Source organism: Pan paniscus, chromosome 4, assembly GCF_029289425.2.
Source record: "Pan paniscus chromosome 4, NHGRI_mPanPan1-v2.0_pri, whole genome shotgun sequence".
In the NCBI taxonomy this organism is placed as follows: Eukaryota; Metazoa; Chordata; class Mammalia; order Primates; family Hominidae; genus Pan; species Pan paniscus.
The window spans coordinates 111808297-111823602 of NC_073253.2; the positions used below are offsets into that span (position 1 = coordinate 111808297).

Below are 15306 nucleotides of genomic sequence, written 5' to 3' on the forward strand. Positions count from 1 at the left end.
ACCATAATATTATCATCATACTAGCACTTTGCAAATGAAAACTGAAGGAGAAAGGAAACTGGCTTAAAGTCACACTGTTGGTAAATGGCAAAACAAATCCACGTGCATTGTCTGTCAAAAAAGCATGACCTCCGCAATGCCTCTAGAGTTGTCCACTACATTCCCTCCAACAGTCCCTTCACATTTATTAACCTCACGCCACAAGATCTAACGAATTTGGCCTTGTTATGACAAAGATGGAAACTTCTACTAGTCCTGGTTCACCCTGACATATCTGTGCTACATTAATCGTTACACTGATTTGAACTATTTCAGAATTTAACTGAGCAAAAACAATTATCTTACTTTTAAACTAATTCCTGGCAGAGTGGTACTCCTATGACCTTGCCTGATTTAATGATCATGTTGAAAGCAATGTTTCCTTGACATGGTAGGTGTTCTAATTAATAAAGTTGCTATCCATGCTCTAGGTGAACTGTACAATTTCAATGAATTTGAACATATTATTTAGTTGCATAATGTGATTTACACTAAAACTACATGAAAAGTGTATATTCTTCCAAAAATAATTTAGAAGATGAAGTAGGATCTCTGTTATATCCAGGGTCCAGAGTGGGAAAGAGGGGGTTAACATCAAACTTCCCAAATTTCCAGAATGCGTGTAATATTTCACTAAATACATTCACATTCATGATTTCATATTATTTTCCCAGTAATCCTATAAGTTAGGAAGAATAGGTTTACTATTTATAATTTTCAATTAAAATAATGCAGCCACAGAGAAGTTAAGTGACTTGTCCAAGGTAGTGAGAGTCTGGAACTCAGGTCTTCTTGTCTCCAAGTGCAGGATCCTCAACAGCAGATATACTGTACGGGTACAGGGCAGAAACATGGGTTAATAAAGTATGCTGTATTCTCCTGATAGTTGAATTTTAAAACTACTATTAGCAAACTCCAAAAAAACATGAACGTTCTATGGCCAGTGGTTAGAATGCAGAACAAATGAGGCCAGGGTCAAAAGCTCAATCCCCGCAAATGCTGGCTGTCTTCTTAGCTCTGTTTCTTGGCAAGTTGATTTTACCTAACTCAGACTCCCTCCAGCTACAACCAGGTGTCTCACAGATGTGTGCTTTTGGACACAGGAGGGGACTGGGTGAGAGTGTGGGAATGAACAGGCTCCAATCCATCACTACCACTGGAAAAACAACACAGTGAATGTTCCACTAATGATGCATGAGCCATACCACCTATGTGCTTGGAAGATTGTACACACACACACACACACACACACACACACATTCATGCATGAAGTACACACACACACATGCATGCATGAAGTGTCTCATTTGATAAAAACATGACATAGAAAAACAAAGGCAGACAAAATAGATAAAATAAAGACTAGTTGTTTGCAAAAATGATTCACTGTTTATTCATTCAGCAAACACTTGTTATGGATGGCCCATGATGTGCCAGGCACAGCTTTAGGTGCCAGAGTGAATAAAGCCTAAAAATGTCTATCCTTATGGCATTATGTTCTAGTGGAAGACAGAAAATCAACAAGGACAACATATAGTTTGTCAGACTGTGAAAAATGCTAAGAAAAAAATAAGGACTGCCAAGAGGTGGGGAGTGCTGTGGGAAAGAGTAAAGTAAATAAGGGGATCAAAAGGCTTCACTGAGAAAGTGACATTTGAACAGAGACCTGAAGAATATGAGAAGCAAATCATGTAGCTATCTGGGGAAAGAACCATCCCAAGGCATGAAAGAGTAAGTCCTTGCAAAGGACCCCAAGTATATGCCATGCTTGACAGATTCAAGCAAGCCCAAGGGGTGGAGGTCAGAGAGGTAGGAACCTGAGTGCAGATCATGTGGGGCTGCAAAGGCCATAGGAAGGACTTTGGCTTTTATTGGAATAAGATGGGAAAACATCTGAGCAAAGTAGTGATCTGATCTGGTTTAGTTTAAAAAAAAATCACTGCTGTGTTTTGGCTGCTGTGTTGAGAAATGGGCAGAGGCAGGAATGCTAGTGGGGAAGCTGGCATGAAAACCTAGCAGGAGAGGACCATGGCTTGGCCAATTTGAGGGCCACAGAGGAGGAACACCTGAAGGAAGCCTGCAGGTATTCCGAAGGTGGAGCCAACAGCATTGCAGCCACAATGGATGTAGGTGTGACAGAGAAGCTTCAAGGAGAACTAAATTTGGGGGCCGGCAACTCAAAGAATGGAGTTGCCATTTACTATGATGGAGAAGACTATGAGAAAGGCAGATATGGGGGAGAAAGATACAGAATTAGGTTTTTTAAACCTAAGTTTGAGATGTCTATTCAGGAGGAGCTACCTACCCACTAAGCACTGGTTATTTGTGAGGTCCAGGAGAGAGGTCTAAGCTGAAGAGGTTATTTGGGAATCATCTGTGTATTATGGTTTTATATGATACCCTCTATTGGTGTAAATGGAATTATTGTAATAAAGTTTTGCAAGAGCTCATCTGTTTCACAAAGCAAGATACCCTTGTGTATAGACTATATGCAGTAGTCCCATGGTGAGAAGTTGTCCTGAACTCCTCCCCTTGAGGTTTGTGTGGTATGACATCTCATTTGCCCATTTCGAAGGGATTAAATGCCTCCCTCCTTCTCTATCTTACCATATCCCCAAGAGGCAACCATGTGGTCGCCAGCAGAGAATAGCTCAGTTGCTCTTGCAGCACATTTTAAAGCAGATGAGAAAAGCCTTCACGCTGAAATAGAAATATCTCAGAGAAAACTTGGCTCCAAGGGACCCCAAGAGAGTGGGGGGGTCCTGATATGGGAGGGCCCAGCAGAATGCCTCAAGGCATCACCTTCCTCAACATGCACAAATGTGGCTGCCATAACACAAAGCTTCTATATAAATATGTCAAGGAGCACTCCTCTACTCTAGGAGGACAGAAAATTGTCTAAACCTAAAGAAGGGTGTGGAGAGGAGCAGTGCAGAGATAGGCTTTCCTAGGCATTGCCTTACACAAATGGCAGATGCTTAATTAAAGCATTTGCAATTAGCTTAGCTTGTTCTGTGATTCCTTCCTGCAAACAAATAAGATGGAGAGACTATATTAGCTCTTGGCAATCTAGTTCTAAAAAAACTTTCATCCCATCATCACTCTTTTGTCCTGTTCTGAAAAGCGCTGAACCACAATGTACACAGAATAAACTATCTGACTTAACTCCTGGTTCAAAATAGTATTTTTCCTTCCATTTCATATAGGAGTGCAACTACCCATTTACTTTTAAAGCATGACTACTTATTTTGAATTTAATACAAGTTCTTAATTTGGATGCCTCATTTTTATTTGGTGAAGATAACAGTCTTCCTAATTCTCGCTACACTTCTGATTCAACACATTAGACTTCACTAGTGCAATGTTACCCGCCTACTCAAAATACAACTGCTATATGTGTCTAATGTTGGAAAAAGCATTTACTAGATTTTGGAAGAACTTGAGGGGTGTGTGTTTGTGTGTAAATAAAAAGGTGCACTTATTGCCGCCTTATCATAACCACTCACTTGAAGGCATATATATTTTTTTCACTGTAGGGAAAATAAAGAAGTCCACTTTAAGTGGACAAACATGAACCATGTGTGACTATTTATTTCATTCATTCGACATTCACTTGAGTGTTCTATACTGGTTCTTATAAAATTTTTACCTATTTAAGCTTAGTTGTTATGTCCAATAAGTATATTCAGCTGATGGCTCCTCAGAAATGATTTTCGGTATCTGCTTAACATTTACATATGTGGATTATATGCGTTATTGAGAATGTAGCACATCTCTAAAAGGTGATAGCTGCAAAACCTAACATATGGGGAAGGTTGTCACCCACAAACACTGTAAATCAGAAACATAAAGTAGAATGCTTCTTTACATCAAGTTGAAAAATGACTCATAACACAAAAGTAAGATTTTAAATTTGATGTTCGTTCTTTTCTGCTTTAAACTGGTTTGCAAAGTGCCTCATTCAAGAACGTCCCAAAACCAAAATAATAACAGGGAGTAAGGGTTACTCAAGATTCAAATAAAAGTTAGCATACAAACAAGCATGGGTAAACCAAATTCAAATAGCTAGTGCAATTATTTTTTAATAGATAGTTTAGGTTAATAGGTGGAGACATAGTTCTGCCACTGTATTTAAGGTTAGGTTAATAATTAACTTTGGTGCCTGGAGTAGTTTAATCAAAGCTTACTGTAAATCATAAAACTGCTCCATGCAGACTAAACACAGCATTAAAAAGTCATACAAAATTCTTGCAATCTTGACCGCTGGTAGCCATTTGGGTATGGTGTAAAAAAGTGTAGAGTATTTTTAGTCAGAATTAAACATAGGCATCTTTACCTTGGGGAGAAAACATAATTAAATAATTAAACCACCAGTCTTCCCCGCCATCACTGTAGCATACCACAGACTTGATGCCCAAGATGTGTCCACCAGGGGAAGGACGACGAACAATTTCAGGACTAAAGAAAGACAAGGCAAAGGCACTCGACCTTCCCATCCTGGCAAGACTTAAAAACCAGCGCTGGGGGGCATTAAATAGCTTTTCTGAGACCTGCTGGCACAACACTGCAAGTGGGTTAAACGGCTTTTCAGATCTGAGGTAAAGAAAGTTGTGCGTACAAGGGCGAGTGTGTGCGTGTGTGTGTGTCCATGCACGCCTGTGTTTTAAACCTTTCACAGATCGCATTCAGTAGCGTAAAAAAGCTGAGCGTAAAAAAAGGAGCGATCCCACTGTGGCTGTGCCTGGCCACCGCAGTTCCAAAGCAGCCACCTTTCTCCCAAAGACCGACGCGGAAAAGCCTGCAGGGCTCCCCAGTGCGATACAGGCCGGAGACTCCCTGGAAGTGCTTGCCCCGGCTGTGAAGACAGCGCCTCCAGTCTCCCATTCCTCTCCCGCTCCACGCACACCTGGCTCTGCTTCCTCCCTCCCTGGATAGCCACGCTGGGAAATCGTGCGCAGGGAGCAGATGGCTCGGGATTCTGCACCTGGAGCTGCCTACTTGCAAGCCACTGAGCCCCGGCCTGTGTCCACACGCACCTTCGCCACAGCCTCTGTCCACAGTGGCCGCACCTGCCTCCGGGGTCCTGCTTCCCCATTCATCCCTTCCCCGACTTGTCGAGCAAGTACCGCGGGCCAGGAGGTTCCACTCTCCAAAGGGCCGGGATCTAACTCCTAGCTGCATCCCGAGCTGTCCGCATGATTCCCTCCAGGTCCGGCTTCCCTCAGACTGCACATGCTGAGCCCCAGTTCGGTCGTGCCTGCCGCCCCTGGCTTTCAGGGAAACTTTCCAGGAGCGCCTGGTCTAGTGACCCCGCCGCTGTAAAGTGGGAGGAGGCGCTGGGCGGAGGGGCGGCGAGGGAGCGGGAAAAACAGCGGAATCCTGTTTCCTTTCCCGACGTCCAGAAGCCCGGGACCGCTCCCTGGCTCCCCCTGTGCCGCTCGGGTCTTGCGAGGAGGGAGGAGACCTCAGGATCCTGTTTTGCACCATCTCCCACAGCGAGGAGCTGGGCAAAACGCGGAGAATCGGGACAAGAGACACTTCCCGCCCCAGCAGGATCAGGCAGGGTGGGTGGGCACTGCCCGGCTTACTCTCCAGCGCCCCATTGCCCCCATGGTAGCGCCCTAGGACACAGTGAGGAGTCGGAACAGAGCCCTAGTCTGGGTTTCAAACCCAGGGCCATCTTCTGCCAGGTCTCTCACCCTTCCCCCTCCTGGGTCATCTTTCCAGAGCGAGACCGCGCTGATCTGGGAGGAGGGCGTACCGTGCGCCAGCCCGGTGCAAAGGGCTCGGTGCTTCAGGAGGGACGCAGCCGCGACGGGCTATATCCTTGCCGCTCGGGTTGGGAGCTGCGGCGGGGGACAGGACCCAAGGCGGGGGCGCCGCGTCACCCGAACGGCTGCTCCCGGACACTTATTCGAGCAAACAAAGCCCGGAACCTCTGGTGGCAGCGGCCACAGGAGCCAGGATCTCACCGAGAGACAGGGCGCGCGGGTGCCTAGAGCCATTACAAGTTTCTTGCACTCCACGGAGCCCAGCCCAGACCCCACACTGACAACAAAAGATTCTCTCCGCTTCCACACCGTCTCCGCGGAACCCCTTCTCCCACCTGGCACTGGACGAAAACAGCGCTGTTCTACCCAACCCCCTCCAACCCTCGAGGGCAGAACCCCTTCCCCTGCCTTCGACACACCGGGCCAGGGAGCTTCTGAGAATCCCACCATTTAGGGCCCGGTCTGCTCCCTGCTGGGCACGCGGGAGGATGAGCCTTGGGTCTCGCACACACACCCCCAGGAGGAACAGCCATACGCGCCGTCGCGGCCCGGGGCGGCGCCGGGCGTGTGCGCAACGCGGGTGGGAAAGCTCTCGACGTGGAGCCGGACGCACTCTGGGGTGCAGGGCAGAGAGGAAAGGCAGGCAGGGCTCACGGCTGCTCCCCCAGGACCGGGCAAGGCTCGGGAAACAGAGACACAAGACAAAATAAAACGCAGGCACCACAAAGCCGACAGCACGCGCTAGCCACGGCCCCGGGACCCTCAGGCTGGAGTCCAGCTGCCCGGGAGGTGGGGCGCGCCCGGGCGCCCGGGGCGTACCTTTTCGGTGCATCGACGGACAGGCGGCCGGGGCTCGGAGCGAACTGGTACAGCGTGTATCCCATTTAGTAATCCATTATCGAGGGGATCTCTCCGGGCCGCGGGCTGCACTCTCTCCTTCGCAAGCCTTTGTCATTCCTACATGTGTGCTTGTCTCTTTGGGGGAAATAGTCGCGGCGACTACTTTCTGGGATGCAAACGCGATGTGTTCATCTCCAATGACGAGCGGAGAAGGGGAGAGGAAAAAAGCCAAAAAAAAAAAAAAAAAAGAAAAAGAAAAAGAAAACCAACAAGGAAGAGGGTAAATGTTCAAGAAACTCTTCTCCAAATCCAAATTCCACTTGGATTCCACTCCGGTGAGTCCCCTTGGTGGTGTCTGCGCCGATTAACAAGTCATTTCAGGGCGGGGGGCGGGGTGGGGGCTGGGGCAGGGGTGCAAGGCTCTGGCCCGGCTCTGCGGCCGGCAGCGCGGTGCCGCGGGTGTGGTGATGCTGGCCGCTGCTACACGCTGCTAAGCGGGCATCGCGGGCGACCGGCACCGCGGAGGAGCGCCGCTGCTGGGTCCCGAGCGCCTGGGCAGCCGAGTGCGCGGGGAGCGGAGTTGGCTGCAGCCTCACCCCGTGCCGCTCACTACTCCTCTGTCACCGGAGAGGCCGCCGCTCCCGGGCGGAGCCAAGTCCCGGACTGGATTGCGCAGATCGGACTCTCCTCCCGCAACTCCGCCTACTTTGGCTGGCGTCTCCTCCGACCCAAAGGAGAGCTGTGGTGTATGTGAGTGCGAGTGAGCGAGGCAGAGGGGGAGAAACTACGCGGTGTGGCTGCAGGTGGAGCCTTGGACCAACTGGCTAGCGCCGCTTCCTTCCACCAGGATTCCTGGCCCCACCGCGCGCTAGGCGGAGGCTCAGTGGGGGCGACTCTGGCTGGAGCCCAGCCCTCACCTCCCCCACCCCCACATCTGCTCTAGCTAGGAAAAAAAAAAAGAAAGAAAAAAAAAAAATCCCGGACAGCATTGCTGAGTCCTGCCAAATCAGACAAATAAATAAAAATAGACGTAGTGCAGGAGCGAGTTACAAGAAAGGTTTTGTTCATCGATTTTCTTAAATGGAAAAGTTTTAAAGGATGAGGGTAAGTGAACGGCGAGCTTTTCTGATTCTGATTACTGTTATCAAGAGGTAGATTCCAGAAGCGATGGACGCTCTACGTAGTTAGATGAATTGGATAGAAGCCGGTGCGATTAAAAATACACTTGGAAGATAAGAACACAGCTATTAATTACGCACATACACACGTTAATAAAGCATGTGAAGTAAGCAAATAAACTACAGTGCAGAGAATGGCGTTTTTAACGAGGCGATCTATTTTAAAACTTCATGAAGTTCACATTGTGTGGACTGGTCTTAGAAATAAGTAAACTTCAGAAATAACACGCATACAATTCCAGTGAGAACCCAAAAGGTTTATGGAAGAAGAAAATCGCAACCACTTCCAAGGCGCTATTGTTATGATCACATGAAGAATGGCAGGCACAGCCTTCTTTCACCACTTGAACTTTCAATAGCTACAAAGTCTTGCAGTTACAGGCTTGTGCCAACTCGTCGGGCCACACCACGTTCCCCTCCCCCTGCCGCTGCGCCCCGAAATCAACTGTGCGCCGCGGCTCTTGCTCCCCAAGGGGGCTTCGCAGATGGTACGGATCCTAGTCGCAACCTTTAAACAAAGTAACACCGGGCGGCCCAGCAGTTCTCGGAGAGATATTTACTAGTCATGGAGTTGGCTGAGAAAAGCAAGTGCGGAGATCGGGGTCTCAGTCCCACTTAGGCCGAGTTTCTTTATATTGGAAACTGTACCTGTTCCCTAATTGGGACTAGGACCACTAATAAGTCCACGTTCCCTCGTTGGTCGCTTCTCTAAGTACAGACATCTGCTTAAGAGGCTTCACGAAGAATAAATGCACATGGGTCAACACCCATTCCCCCCGCACCACTACCACCACCTGGAAAAGGTAGGGAGAATGGTAGGAAAAAAAGAAAAAATCAGTACCTCTGCTGTTCTCCAGAGCTGTCAGCAGGGGCCGCTATCCCCACCTTTCTCGGGCAAAGGCCGCTATAGACCTGGGGTAGTGGGGGGGCGCGGCCCTAGGTGCGCGCGCAGCCCCCGCGGCTTCAAGAGCCAGCCTCGGGAGGGGGTTGGGGAGTGTGGGGCGGTGGGTAGGATTGCGCTTTCCCGCGGGTTGGGTGGGGGCCGGCTCCAGGACGTCTCCTCAGAATCCCGCGGGGTTAGGAGAAGGATCTGGCGGCCAAGACGGCTGGATCCCCGGCTGCGCTATTTAACACCCAGATTTTGGCTGATGACTGCAGGGTCAGTGTGAGCTGGTCCCCTGGCTCGTCCGTGCGCCCCAGGCGCGGTACTGCAGCCCCTTCGAAGCTCCGGACCCTTCGGCCTCCGGGGTTTTTTGTCCCGCGCTCCACCCAACCCGGGTCGCCGAGGCTCCTTCTTCGCTCCCTGCCGCCGATTTACATGCTAATTGTGTCTGGGAAAAGTTCTTAAATTGGCAGAATTAGGCAGAGCAAACGAATTGTTTCACAGGCCGAACTAAATTAATTTCGGGTTTAGCTCCTTCCCTTAGAGAAACAAATAATTAAGTTGTTTTATTTGCTTTATGGATATATTGGAAATGCCCCACAACGAGTTTCAGGATATTGTTTAAAGGGACATTATATTCAATATTAATACTTGCATGTTTAATTTGTAGTAACGCTGAGCCAAGAAGCGAGCGATTAAATTTACCTAATTTAAAATTATAGAATACGAGAGTTAAAGAATTGGAGTCTACTTTTCACAGTGAAGAAATACCACCCAGAATCTTCCTGGCAATTACTAGATCCTAGTCTCACCATCCAAGTAGGAGCCCTTCCTTCTGACCACGTGATATTACATTTCCACCTGCCAGAAAAGATGCTCCCGGAGCTGGAAGAAAAGCCAGCTATTGTCAGGCTCCCGAAACCCTCAGGGGAGCACCTGTGGGGAAGCCAGGCTATGAAACCTCATGATGTCATTTCCCCATAAGTGCGCCTCAGACTCACTTCCAGAAGCCTGCAGTAAGTTTTCAGTAAAACCACTGCCCCTTCAAAGCCTTTGAAGTCTGCAATTTATACCCTGTCCCTTCAGGAAAAGAAAGCCAAAGAGTTAAAGAATCACAGAGTGATGAGAAGGTGACATCAGTGGTTTTTTTTAAAGTGACGTAAAATGGAGTGTTTGAGGCCCTGGTCTCTGGAGGCCATCTGCGGTTAATGTAACTTAGCTGGTGATCTTGGGCAAGTCACTTATCTCTCTGAAGTCCCAGTGGATTCACCTGTAAATGGGGATTCTTATTCTACTCACTTCCCGAGGAGCTCGTGGATTACATCAGATGGTCTTCGTAAATTCGGAGTCTAAGGCTGACACTGCTTTATAAAGATTAAGTGTCATATTGTCATCCTTGCCATCCTCCACATCAGTCCTACCATCACATTTTACAGGAGTCACATGGAGGCACAGCGGACAGAAGTGGCTTGACCTGTGTCAGTGATTGGGTCAGGGCTGGGAGCTACCTGTAACAACTCCCCCTCCCCTTCTTCTTCTTTTTTTTTTTTTTTTTTTTTTTCAATTTTTGAGACGGAGTCTTGCTCTGTTGCCCAGGCTGGAGTGCAGTGGCGCAATCTCGGCTCACTGCAAGCTCCGCTTCCCGGGTTCACGCTATTCTCTCTCCTCAGCCTCCCGAGTAGCTGGGACCACAGGTGCCCGCCACCACGCCTGGCTAATTTTTTTGTATTTTTAGTAGAGATGGGGTTTCACCGTGTTAGCCAGGATGGTCTCGATGTCCTGACCTCGTGATCCGCCCGCCTCAGCCTCCCAAAGTGCTGGGATTACAGGCGTGAGCCACCGCGCCCAGCCACCCCCTGCCCTTCCTAACTACATGACAGTTCCCGCTTTCCTCAGATCACCTGGAAAAGTGTGGCGGAAGATTAAAATAAAGCAGAAAGATAAACTCAGGTTCTCTGCAAAGACCACGTATAGCTGTTTGATCAGAATCTCTGCTTTGAGACAAAAAGGAGTAATGAACTTGGGAGAAGTAGGGGCTGCTGCTACTCACAGTTCCTTGAGGGTTCATGGGGGCACACTTGGGGAGCACAGTTTGTACATTCAGGCCATTATAATTTATAATGAAGAAATCTATCTGTACCCTCAGCCCCTTCTCCAAAGTTCCCTCCACCTCTTTGCCTTAAGTCAGTGGTTTTAAAATCCACTTGCACATTAGATGACCAGGGGAGCTCTTCAGTGATGCAAATCCCCAAGCTCAAGATTCTCATTCATTAGTAAGGACTGGGACCTCGGCATGGGTGGGTTTTAAAACTCCATAGATGATTCTCATTTGCAGCCAGGGATGAGAACCACTGCCACAATAAATCCTGGCTGTATTCTAGACCAATTACTTTTCCCTAGCCTTTTTCTTGTGGGGGCTGTTTCTTCTTCTTGTCCGTTTATTCCTCTTCACAAAGAAAGGTCCGTGTCCTTGCTCCTCATGCTGCTTTCAGGCCATTTCTCCTACTCTAAAAACCTCTGGCTGACTTTGGTAGCTAAACTCTACAAATACATTTGTGGTCTCATTTTATCCGATTCTTCAAAGACTTATTGTCCTCCTATGTGTCCCTCCACCTGTCATGACTCATAGTAGTGTTAACATCCATATAACCACTGACCCTCTGGCTTTTCCATTTCTTGCCTTCCTCATCTATGCTGTCTTTCTACTCCCCTCCTCCACCTACTCCAGGCTTCATTCTGGGCCTTATTATCAAAAATGCCCCATCTTCCAAATCACTAATTCTGACATCCTGCTTTCCAATCACTTCTTCTCCTTCAATCTTCCTTGCTCATGCACCCCCCTGCATTCACTGATTTCTTGAGGACCTCCAGATTTTGAGTTTTGCTTCTCTCTCCATCACCTATTCCCTCCTTATTTCATTCCTCTCTATGTCTAGCATAGCTTCATAGTATCAGTCCCTCTCTCTTGCAAATACTTTCAATTCTTTTGCTCCTCTATCTTTTGGTCAACATCTATCTGACTAAAAGCTAGTTCTGAAGTATGTAAACATCAGCCGTCTCTGCTTCTGAACTGGGCAGCTGAAGCCTGCTGGAAAAAAATGTAGATAGATTGTTATCAACCTCAATCCCGTCCAAAGCACCGCCTTATCTCAGTTCGTTTCTAACTTTCTCCCCTTAATCAGATATCTCACCCTTCATACCTCGTACTTCCCTGAAAAAAACGCAGTCCATCAGAAGGGAACATTTTTGCTTCTGTACTCATTATTTTTTTCTTTCTTTCTTTCTTTCTTTCTCTCTTTACTTTCTTTTCTTTCCTTTCTTTTTCTTTTCCTTTCTTTTCTTTTCTTTTCCTTCTCTTCTCTTTTCTTTTCTTTCTAGATGGAGTTTAACTCTTGTTGCCCAGGCTGGAGTGCAATGGCACAATCTTGGCTCACTGCAACCTCTGCCTCCTGGTTCAAGCGATTCTCCTGCCTCAGCCTCCCAAGTAGCTGGGATTGCAGGCACCTGCCACCATGCCCGGCTAATTTTTGTGTTTTTAGTAGAGACGGGGTTTCACCACTTTGGCCAGGCTGGTCTCGAACTCCTGACTGCAGGTGATCCACTCGCCTTGACCTCCCAAAATGCTGGGCTTACAGGCGTTAGCCACTGTGCCCGGCCTGTACTCATTATTTTCTAAGTGTCTCTTCTTATGAAGGAGGCAGTGTCCCTCCTCCAGTAGGAGGACAGTACCTCCTTATGTTCCCAATAATTCACAGGTTCTCAGAAATTCTGTCCTGTTGTCTCCAGACCCTCTCCTGCATCTGCCCATCAGCATGTAAGCAAGCTTCGGTCTTTCCCATCTTAGAAACAGTCCGCCTTGGTCGCCGGGTGTGGTGGCTCACGCCTGTAAACCCAGCACTTTGGGAGGCCGAGGCAGACGGATGACGAGGTCAGGAAATCAAGACCATCCTGGATAACACGGTGAAATCCTGTCTCTACTAAAAATACAAAAAAATTAGCAGGGCATGGTGGCAGGCGCCTATAGTCCCAGCTACTCGGGAGGCTGAGGCAGGAGAATGGCGTGAACTTGGGAGGTGGAGGTTGCAGTGAGCCGAGATTGCACCACTGCACTCCAGCCTGGGCGACGAAGCGAGACTCCGTCTCAGAAAGAAAAAGAAAAAGATAAAGAAACAGCCCACCTTGGATCCCATTTCTTTCAAGCTACTCTCTTCTCTCCTCTCTTCCAAAGCCAGACAGCCCCAGAGATTGTTGATAACCAGTGCTGCCACTTCATCCTCTTTCATCTACTCAATCCCCTTTTGCTAGTCTTCAGTGACATTCATGACAGTAAATACAGTGGGTATTTTAACATTTTCATTTTATTTGAATTATCAGCAACAATTAACTTGTTTCTTGTGACATACTCTCTGCTCTTGGCTTTGATGACACACTACTCTCTCTTGGTACTCCTCTCACTTTTTTTTTAAACTTAGTTTTTCTTTTGAGGAAATTGAAACATTGTCAAAGAATAATATAACCAACATCCCAATTTTCATTACTCAGAATTAACGACAGTTAATATTTTGTCATTTTTGTTTACTGTCTGTATTTTAAGAAATAAAACATGGTGGATAAAACTTAACTTCCTCGTCATCAATATCTCTTTCTTACTCTCATTTTCTTTTTTTATAAGTAATGATATTATGAGTTTTCTGTGCATCCTTACATTTTGTTTCTGTACTTTCACATATACCATATGTATCTGTAACCAATATATAGTAATATTTTTGGTTGCTTTTTCTCCCAAATTAACCTTAAATTCTATTCTCTCTTGTCCTCTTATTCATTCTCCAGATTGTAGTCTAAGTGATCTTTGAGAGATGCACATCTGATCACATCAAGCCTCTCTTAAAACACCCCAGAGGCATCCATAGACACCCCTAAACCCTAATACAGCCTTAACATTGTGCATGATTAGTTTCTTGCCTACTTCTCTGGTCTCATTTCTGCCGTGCTCCCTTCACTGTCTCCCTTTCTTGCAGCATCACTGGTGTTTCAGTTCCTGGAAAGCTCCATGTTTCTTGTTTATAACTACAGGCCTGCCCTTGTGCTCCTGCCTGGAATACTGGAACTTCCCCTCTCCCTGTTTACCAGACTAACCTCTACTCATCCTTCAATTTCCCTGCCTCCAACAAGACTTCCCTGATAGTCTAGAATAGATCATATTCTCCATTATGTATTCTCAAAGTACCCTGTGAATTTACCTCATAGTGCATATCAGACATTACAGCTAGTATTAATATTTGGTGCAATTATTTGTTGAATGCTTCTCTTTCCTGTTAGATCACAAGTTTCTCAAGTCTTCGGACTATATCTCTGTCATTTCTCTTGTATCTCCAGCACTTAACTGAGAGTAAGGGTACATAAGGGAGGGCATGAGTTAGTGAAAGCAATTAGTTCCTTTTCAAGGATTCAGTAGGATAAGGAATAGATCCTTGGATGGAATAGGACCATTTAAAAAGGAAAAGGGGAAAAAAAAAACTCTAGAAATATATCATGCTCTTCAGATTTTGAGATTCCAGTTCTAAGGATGAACAAAATCTAGGCTTTCTCCCAACACAGAATTTCGACTGTAACGTGTCTAATTTGCTTTTTGAATGGGGAGAAAAAGATTTATGGATGAAAGTGATGAGTAAATATAACAATTTCAAAAACAAGATGCTTAAAAATAAGATGCAATAAGAATATAAATAGAACTCTAGAAGGCTTGTGGAAGGAGATAAACTGCAATTTGAATTCACTGGGAACAATGTCAGAGCATCTCCAAGGACCAGCTCTCCCAGCAAGCTAGAGTTTGCTAACAGTGATTTACTGTCTGCCCCTCCATGAATAGCTTCATGGTGGGCCCCCCACCCTGTGTATAACAATCATTCCACTGTACCACAGTGGAGTTTGGCTCCATTCACTTCTGATATCAAATTATTGTTTGGGAAATTAAGAGAATGGTAGATTAGAAATAAGGTAATGAATGAACAATACATGTTAAGTAAACCAGAAGTCCATTTTTTTCCTCCACAAAAGCTCTTTACATTTAGTTGAAATCTCTAGTTATGTAACACATAGTAAAGACTGTGTTTGGCCCTGTTTTCTTCTTTCTGTTCCAAAATAACTTATTTTAATTGCCCCACCTACTAATATTTAGACTTAAAGATATCTACTGGGATGTGAGTTTGTTTAAAAATGCAGTTACCTAAATGTAATTTATACTTTTCTTAACCAGATAAACTGGTTGATTAAGTACCACTTTGGAATTTGCTATTTGGCCAAAAGAATGATGAAAATTAAAATATACTTGTTTTTGAGAACTGCCTTTCAAGGCCTTTGCTTCCAGGTAGTGAAAGCCCTACTAGAAGAGAAGATTGTTCTGGCACATGCTTACATATAAAACTATGCTTCAATTTGTTCCAATTCTAGTTTTTAGATTATGTGAGAAAACTCTGTACTGATATCAACTGAAAGATTTTTCCAGGCTGTTTATTATAATGAATGTGTATTTAAGAGTAATTTTATAACCAGAGAAATGAAGACAACTAAGGATGTTTTGTTTGCTTTAACA

General features: G+C 46.1%; 1 protein-coding gene and 1 long non-coding RNA gene across 7 annotated transcripts in view; one reads left to right on the top strand and one right to left on the bottom strand.

The window, feature by feature from the left end:
- SEMA6A (semaphorin 6A) overlaps positions 1 to 7610 on the bottom strand; it is a 132043-nt gene extending 124433 nt beyond the window's left edge. For 2 of the 6 annotated variants that reach the window (XM_008952061.6, XM_008952058.6), the window contains exon 1: positions 6630 to 7608. The gene's annotated coding sequence lies outside the window, so the exon portion shown is untranslated. Of the gene's footprint in view, positions 1 to 6629 lie in introns of all 6 variants that reach the window. The other 4 variants (XM_063604599.1, XM_008952060.6, XM_055112562.2 and 1 more) reach the window with 4 other exon arrangements.
- A 203-nt stretch (positions 7611 to 7813) lies between these two features.
- LOC129397804 (uncharacterized) overlaps positions 7814 to 15306 on the top strand; it is a 36981-nt gene continuing 29488 nt past the window's right edge. The window contains exon 1 of the long non-coding RNA XR_008625422.2: positions 7814 to 8631. This is a non-coding gene — a long non-coding RNA (uncharacterized LOC129397804). The remainder of the gene's footprint in view (positions 8632 to 15306) is intronic.